The 9,022-nt window shown below is 37.9% G+C and overlaps 1 long non-coding RNA gene across 2 annotated transcripts in view; it reads right to left on the reverse strand.

The window, feature by feature from the left end:
- The window catches only part of LOC129493571 (uncharacterized), a 311,144-nt gene extending 302,517 nt beyond the window's left edge, over positions 1-8,627 (reverse strand). For both annotated transcript variants that reach the window (XR_008661165.1, XR_008661174.1), the window contains exon 1: positions 8,562-8,627. This is a non-coding gene — a long non-coding RNA (uncharacterized LOC129493571). The remainder of the gene's footprint in view (positions 1-8,561) is intronic.
- Positions 8,628-9,022: the final 395 nt, after the last annotated feature.

Consider the following 9,022-nt stretch of genomic DNA (forward strand, 5'->3'; position numbering starts at 1 on the left):
CCTGCCATGAGCTTTTTAAAATATATATATATATATATATATATATATATATATATATATATATTTTAAGCGTTATAAATGAAAAAGAAAAAAGAGAAGGAGGAGGAAGAAGAATATAGGATGGCAATCATGTGGTCTGCAAATCTGGTCCTGTATAGAAAAAAAGGCTTGCCAAATCTGTGGTACAGAAAATCAACACAGTATGAACATTTTATAATCTATTTAACAGTTTGTATACTATGGCAATAATATAGGACGGTGGACAAATTTTATTCCCATATATTCTTTATTTAATGAGAGAAATAAGTGCATAGGAAAAAAAGAGCACAGGTTTAATGGAAATCTGCTTGTTTTCTCTCTTCAGACCTATCTTTCTCTCAACTTTTTTTCATTTTTTTTAAAATTTATTTTATGATAGTCACAGAGAGAGAGAGAGAGAGAGAGAGGCAGAGACATAGGCAGAGGGAGAAGCAGGCTCCATGCACCGGGAGCCCGACATGGGATTCGATCCCGGGTCTCCAGGATCGCGCCCTGGGTCAAAGGCAGGCGCCAAACCGCTGCGCCACCCAGGGATCCCCTTTTTTCATTTTTTATAGGTGAGAATGCCATGTTAGAATCAAGAGAGGCTGAATGAAGCAGGAAATAATTAATTCTCAATGTCTCTCACTTACAACCATGCAAACAGTCCTCAAATATTCATGAGTTCTAGATTTTTAACTTCTGTGGCAAGCAGGGTACCACAAATTTGTGATACAATTTTCTACATAGAAATTCTGTACTTTCAGTGTTTACCTGTTCAATTCAAATAATTTATTGAGGATCTGCTATACTGTAGGCACTATACTCCTGATCTGAAAGCAGTCCAGATACACATTTAGCTGTAATTTAAAAATTAAACATACAACTATACTGTAAATGATCCATCTTATTCAGCTAGTCCTCCAAACATCAATGTCTTCTCATATTTAACACTCTACCAGTTCAAATGATAATTTGCATTTACAAAGGAGATATCTGACTAACCCATTGACAGAAGAGACCCAAGATGGAAGTGTTCCTTTAATCTTACTACTGTTCTCTCAACCTTCCCAAGAAAGCAAATAACAGCCCCTCTGAGTGCAGGTAGCTATCGATGGTCATAAGTGCCAATCACAAAAGTTGGGGTCTTGGTTCTGCTTCATGTTACAAGCACCCCAAATCAAATGTATGTGACTTGCATGACATCTGAAATATATAGTTGGAGAGGCAGCAGTAAGAAGAACAGGGAAAGGCATTCAAGGGCATTCTAGACAGAGGGAATACAAGGGCAGGCTGGAGGCAAAAGGCATGGGCCAGCCTGAGGATCTGGAAGGAAGAAAGGCCTGCATGGCTTGTGTGCAGTGAGCAAAAGGACAGCAGTACAGGATGAGCTGGGCATGCACTGGACCACGTGTGGGCTTACAAGCCATACAAAGAACTTAGATATCACTAAAGAGCAATTTGAAATCATCAGGGTGTTTTAAGAAGTGAAAGGATCTGGAGTCCCTGGGTAGCTCAGTCAGTTGCACATTTGCCTTCAGCTCAGGTAATGACCCCAAGGTCCTGGGATCAAGCCCGACATCAGGCTCCCTGCTCAGTGGTGAGCCTGCTTCTCCCTCTCCCTCTGCTGCTCCCTCAGTTTGTGCTCTCTCTGTGTCCAATAAATAAATGAAATCTTTTTTTAAAAAAGTGATAGAATCTGATTATATTTTTGAAAATGCACACCCAGTGGCTGCTCTATGGCAACTGAATGAATGGTAGCTGAGCAGAAGAATGAGAAAGTCCTCACGTTGGAAGGTTATAGCAGATAGTGCCGACAGCAGATAATGCTGGCAATGGAGAAGCAAGCAACACACTCCAAATATATTTTTGAGTTATTACTATCAGATTTGGGCAACGGTCTGGTGATGCTTTATTTTTGCTATGGAATTAAATGAGAATTCATTCATGAAATCTTGCACGGGAAAGTAATCCTAGTGTTCCATGTCAGTCTTTTAAACTACATTTCATGTTTTGAAAGAAAGATGTCATTGTTTTCTTGCACCACTACTGAATAGTAACTGTTATGCACTGAATAATTGTGTACCCCCAAAAATTTATATGTTGAAATCCAATCTCCAATGTGAGGATACTTGAACCTTTGAGAGGGAATTAGGTCATGAGGGTAGAACCTTATAAGCAAACTTATAAAAAGAGGCCAGAGAGATAGCCTGCTATTTTCCCACCATGTAAGGATACAACAAGAAGTCAGAAGTCTACAACCCAGAAAAGTGCCCTCACCAGAACTCTATAATACTGGTCCTCTGATCTTGGACTTCCAGTCTCCAGAACTATGAGAAAAAAATTTCTATTGCTTCTGTAAGCCATCCAGTCCATGGTCCAAACTGACTAAGACAGTAACTAATACTTTCTTTTACATAAAGTTGGTACTCGATACTTTCTCACAGAGCAGAGATATGGTGACCATGGGCAAGTACTGACCAGATATTCCTTCAAGACAGACTGCTACAAGGAGTGTTGTAGGCTGACAGCCTCCATGTGCTTCATCTCTCTGACTTGTCACAATGTTCCCAACTCTCCATGGGCTTTTTTCAACCAGTGACTGAACACAGCACAGATAATGAAGCCAGACCACTACTGCCTGACATGCAACTCTTCTAATGGGCAATCTCAGTGTTAAAACTGCCTACCAGCCTGACCAACCTTTTCTCAGAGCTGTGTCGCATCAAGAGTCTCATCTTACTCAAAGTTCCTTCCTTCCCTCTGTCCTTTCACAAACATAAAACCTGCAACGTGTCCGGAGGTACTTCCCTCCTACTCCCGATCCCTCTCCTTTTTATTCTTCCTAAGTATTTCAATCAGTACATTTCTGACCTATCTAATTCTGTCTTGGCACCTGCTTCATTAAAGATTCCAAGTTAACACTAGAGATAATTATAAAGATTGACCTTATTTCCATGCGATGTAGTGCTGCTACCTCCGAAAGAGAAAATTAGCAATAATAACCAAATAATTAATGATCAAAGAATCCCACAAGGAAAAAGAGAACCTGAGAAAAGATAGAAGTTTAGTTTGTTTTTTGTTTTAGTTCTTGGTTTTTTTAAGCTGGAAAGTAGACGAATGGGTGGGGATGATTTCGTGTACCAGAGAAAGCTTATCCCTAAAGTTATAGAACAAAAGGCCAAAATGTAATTTCATTGACCATACAATGTCCTCTAAGTTTCAGGAAATGGCAGCACAGTGACTTCTGGTATTGAGGGTGGAAGTAGGGAAAAAAAAGATAGGTAAGAAGTCAACCTATACAAAATTATTACTGCTATTCCCCACCAGAATCACTCCCATTCTGAGTAAGAAGTAGTTATGTCTCTACCTGCAACAAGCCTGCTATGTCCTATCCTGCATCATAGCAGGAGACTTAGAGTTCTAGAGATAGTGAAGCAGAAAGTCCCTACACTGAGTCAGGGCCATTGATGAGAAGGTACTTCTTGATTTTCTTTGTTCACTTAAATTCTAGAACATTGGAAGCCAGAAGTCTACCTTACTTACATGTAGGGAATACAACGTCTCTTTAATGGAAAAATCAACAATACCAAGAATAAAGATTTAAGTACTATATTTAGGCTTCTACAAGGAAATTGCCTCATCAGAATCATTACACAGGAAGACCACACTTAAAGAACTTCAACAGTCTAGGGTCCCAGGTACCAGGCATTTGAAAAAGGAACATAATGTTAAAAATAGATACAAAATAAGGACATCTGGCTGTCAGAGTTGGTAGAGTTTCCAACTCCTAGTTTCAGTTCAGATCATGATCTCAGAGCCCTGATCTCAGGGGGGTAAGATCAAGCCCCATGTCAGCCTCTGTGCTCAGTACGGAGTCTGCTTGAGATTCTTTCCCTCTCCCTCTACCTGTCCTGCTCCCTGCCCCCCCCCCAATACATAAATACATCTTTAAAAAATAGACACAAGGGATGCTTGGGTGGCTCAGTGGTTGAGTGTCTGCCTTCAGCTCAGGGCGTGATCCCAGAGTCCCCGGATCAAGTCCCATATGGGGCTCCTTGCATGGAGCCTGCTTCTCCTGTCTTTGCCTCTCCCTCTGCCTCTCTCTGTGTCTCTCATGAATAAATAAATAAAATATTAAAATAAAAAATAAATATAAAAATAGATACAAAATAAGCAAACAGGAGACATTTGGTGGTATAAGTATTTGGAGTAATAAAAATAAGCAAAAATATTTTCAAAGAGGTAATATATCTAAAAAAAAGAGAACAGAATTCTAGAAGAAAAGTATCTCCAGAGTACATAAAAGGGTTTTGGAAATAAAAAAAGAATGAATTTTTTAAAACTTCAGTATAAAGTCCGGGAGATGAAGTCGGTGAAATAAAAAGAGAGAGAGAAAGAGAGAGACAACAGATAAAATGGTAACAATAGTAGAAAAGGAATAATCAGATAAACATTCCAAGACAACATGCTCAAATAGGAGATCCATCTCCAGACTTAGAAGGATTCAGAGTCCACAGAATAATGACTGAAATGGACCCATACCTAAATATACCATTGTGAAATGTCAACTCTTATGACCAGCAAAAAATCCTATAATTTTGTAGTAAGAAAAAGTGAGTTTTATATAAATGGCATGAAGTCTGTGATAATAGATTTTACAACAGTACCCCTAAATGCAGGAGACTATGAAAAAAGGTCTTCACAATTTTTTGAAAAAAATTATCTCGACCATAAAATTTATACATCCTACTAAATTTTCAATTTAGTGTTAAAGGAGAGTCAAGACATCTTGATTTGAGTTCTAGAGAATAGAAAACAAACTTGGAAGAGGTGAGGGAAACCAAGATGGTGTTTAAGAAAATTTTTAATATAGCAGCTGTGCACCAGTATAGTTAGCAATCTTTTTTTCTTAAATTATTTTGGAGGAGGGAGGGGCAGAGAGAGAGAGAGAGAGAATGAGAATCTGAAGCAGGCTCCATGTGTAGTGTAGAACATGACACTAGTTCAATCTCACAACCCTGAGATCATGACCTGAGCCAAAACCAAAAGTCAGATGCTTGACTGACTGAACCATCAGGCACCGCAATAGCAATCAATCTTGATTAGAGTATGTCAGAATGTTTTGGAAGATCATGTCAAAAGATGAAATTAATAGATTTTCAAATGTCTATAATCATATTGAGAATCTTATACAGACCTGAGACAAAAATTGGGCTTGAATTATCAAAACAAAGAAAAAAAATAAAGAAAATGGCTGTCACCAGAAAAATTATAAAGGAAAAATGATCATAGTATACTATATGACTCAGCTGTGACTAATATTTTCAGTTATGATGGGATATAGAAATGAATATTGCAGATGCCTGGGTGGCTCAGCTGTTGGGCACCTGCCTTTGGCTCAGGTCGTGATCCCAGGATCCAGGATTGAGTCCCACATCAGGCTCCATGTGAGGAGCCCACTTCTCCCTCTACCTATGTCTCTGCCTCTCTCTCTGTGTCTCTCATGGATAAATAAATAAAGTGTTAAAAAAAAAAAGAAGTGAATTGGTCTAGTAATAAATACCAAATCATGTCCTGGAACAAAGAGAAGATAGGATTCCTTAGTCTAAGGATAAGGAAAAGAATGATCAAATTACCATATTCCATTAATAAGAGTTAAAGAAATAATTCTTCAAAATGAAAAAGGAATAGTGATATTTTCAAACATTTACTGGAAATATGTAGATAAATATTAGAAGAATCTGCTAAAAGAGAGTTGAGATTGCCTTGGAGGGAGCAGTCTTGGTGGCAGGAAATAGCTGTCTCCAGCAAAACGTCAAAAATGCAGAAAATCACTCAACACACACCCAAGATTCTTTTTTTTTTTTTTAAGATTTTATTTATTTTAGAGAGAGACAGAGTGTGAGTAGGGGGACCAACAGAGGGAGAAAGAGATGGACAAGCTGACTCCATGCTGAACATAGAGCCCTACATGGGGTTTGATCCTGTGACCCTGAGATCAAGACCTGAGACAAAAACAGGAGTCAGATGCTTAGCCAACTGAGCCACCCAGGCGCCCCCAAGGTTATTTTCTTAATATTCATACTATCGATCAAATAATTAGAGTGGTCAATCAGGTTTGCCTAATAAACCCAGCTCTGGGAAGCTCTTACCGCTTGAGGCAGGTATATTGATAGTGGTTATGGTAGATGCAAAAAAAAACTGTTGCTTTCAATTTATTCAAGGTAAATTGCATGAGAGAATTGAGGTGGCTTTTGAAGAAAAAGAGGCATAGGAGAGAATTACGACAAGTATAATGGATGACATGCAATTATGTGTTTTCTTTTTACATTTAGCTTATGGATTGGACTAGAAAAATCTGTAATTTTATTTTTAGGTCACTAATTTTGAAAGCCACTATATCCTTTTTCTTCCCCAAAGACACACATGGCACAGATAAAATTAAGATAAATTGAAAAGGAGCATCTATGAAGATCCAGACCTTAAGCATAACTCCTAATTAATGCAGGACAGGTAAGAGGCAATTTATTAGGCCACTCTAGCTTCTGGTAGGTAATTGTTTATTTTTCTCAGGATTTTTTTCTATGCCAAGTAATCATTCACACACACACACACATTTTTTTTTTTCTATTTTTGACTGTCAGTTAAACTCCATGGATGAAGCTAAGTTGTGCAGAAATTACTATGGATGGATGAGTAATTTTTAAATCATATCTACAAATGTAGGTGGAAAGATGCAGTAATATTAATATAAATAGAGACGCAATTCCCAAGGAAAGGCTCTGAAATAAAGCGATTCTAGGTGCCCTGCCAAACGCATGCCGCAGCAATCTTTCCATGCTCATTTCTAACCAATCCCACCTAAAATATAATGGCCATCATTTTGGAATCTAAACTTATTTATATCCCAATCAACCAGACTCTAGAAATGGAAGTAGAATTGGTTTCATATATACTTTTTCTCTTTTTATTTTCAAAGAAGGGGACTCATTTAGGCTTTAGCCTGAAAGTATCCTGCTCTGTGAAGAGTTTCCAAACCAAGATGGGTGTGGTGAGCAATCCTGGCACTTCAAATACCTGAAGATAGATGCCCTGTGGGATCTTGCCATACATTACACCCACACACTCTATTGTCATTAATACATCGTAGACAACACCACCACACCCTCCCATGCACTAGTATTTTCAATTAAAAACCTGAAGTTTCCATGTAAGTATCTTATAAAAGATAACATGAAGGCTATTGCTTATCAGGAGCCCTAACTGAGGCTCTGTGCTACTTGCTATCATTTCATCTAGATGCACAGAAAAAAAAAAAAAAAAAAAAAAGGAGTCCCTAAAGATGTTGCAAGAGACCCAGCAATGGAGGTTCTCTCACAAATAAAAGAGATCTTCAGGACTTTAATTTTGTGTTGTTGTTGGTAGTGGTGGTAGTTTGGTTATGCTACGTTGATTCACATGTTTGTATCTACTAAAGCTCATTCTCTAATGTATTATCTAACACCAAATGTAACTAATATCAATAAAATATATACATTTGTTCATCCAGAAAAACTGTCACATTAGAACACAATGCTCTCCCATTTAGCATATCACCATGTCATCATTGACACACCTGGGAGGGAATAAGAAAAAAACAGACATTTGTGAGCTAACATTTTGCTCATATTTATAATAAATCTGAATTGGGAAGCCTTGAAACTTTCTATAAATTAAAAAAAAATAAGAGAATAAGAAAATTTGTCAATGGTTACCTCAGTTTCTAAGACGCAGAGCTCCTAAGGTGTCATAGTGCTGGGACCCTCTCCCCTCCTATATATGAGTCAAGCCCTTTTATACAACACTGGGAAACATCCTTCTCTAATCAAATAGACCCCCCCACACACAGATGATGCAGCATTAGCCTTTAGTTACCCCAAAAGAAGGTAAATGGAATATGCAGTGTACTAATTTTTTACTGTCAATTTTCCATAAAGTTTCTCTTATCCTGTGTATTCTACTGACTGATATAATGAGGTTTTGATTTTGAAAATGATGATCAGGAAAAGATGGTGTATCCTCCCTTGACTTATTTGCCAATGAGACAAATTATCTACTAAGTATCCATCATTTCTGCTTCCTAATGCAATACCTGTTTACCTACAGAGAAACAGAATTCCTAATTACAGTCCCTTCCCCCAAGTAAAGATCTGGAAACAAGTGATTCAAATCAGCAATCTTTCCCTACATAACCCTTACCCTAATTAATGACCATAATAACACAAGGATTGGGACTCTTGCCAATTATTAGCTTCATCTCTCGGTTCTGTTTCTCAACCTAGATTCAATAAACAATTCAAGACTTGCTGGAGTTTGAAAGCAAAAATCGAAGCCAAAACCCTGTGTATATTAAAACCATTCCTGCAACAATAACCTCTGACTGGGAAATGAACTAATCATTCTCGTTGTTCAACTAAGCTCCTAACTGAAGTGGCTAAAAATCACAGCCCCCTCAAAAGGGAAGCTCCGGCTTAGCTAACAAGAGAAAAGCATTTACTAACCTTGGGGTACCCTTTGTTTCTAAGCTTCTCTGACATATCCTCTTCTTCTGCATCACATGCCTCTCATACTTCCAGGCCAGCATTTGATAGCTAAGCTTAGGTTGGTGAATGGTGATGAGTGACTCATAACCTATCATTTATATTCCATTAGGGAAAAACAAGTAAGATAGTGTGTCTCGTAGCATGCTTTTAGCCAGATAGTTTTCAATATGTTCCTTTACCTGTGTTTTTTAAAGACATCAACCAGGAGAAAGTAAGAGCACTGTTTAGGAAGAAGTCAATCTATTTGTTAAAATCACTATGTAATTGGAAATCTTTGAAATGTGAGGAAGTCTTTGCCCAAAAAAATCTGTCTTGCGGTGTATCACACTTTGAATGTACTAAGCAATCTGAAGACCTCTGTGTCCCTAAATTGTTCCTTTAATTATCTGGTCCTTTCAGTTGAGTATAAGCCTGCTTAT

This window comes from Nyctereutes procyonoides, unplaced genomic scaffold (genome assembly GCF_905146905.1).
Source record: "Nyctereutes procyonoides isolate TBG_1078 unplaced genomic scaffold, NYPRO_anot_genome, whole genome shotgun sequence".
NCBI classification, from domain to species: Eukaryota; Metazoa; Chordata; class Mammalia; order Carnivora; family Canidae; genus Nyctereutes; species Nyctereutes procyonoides.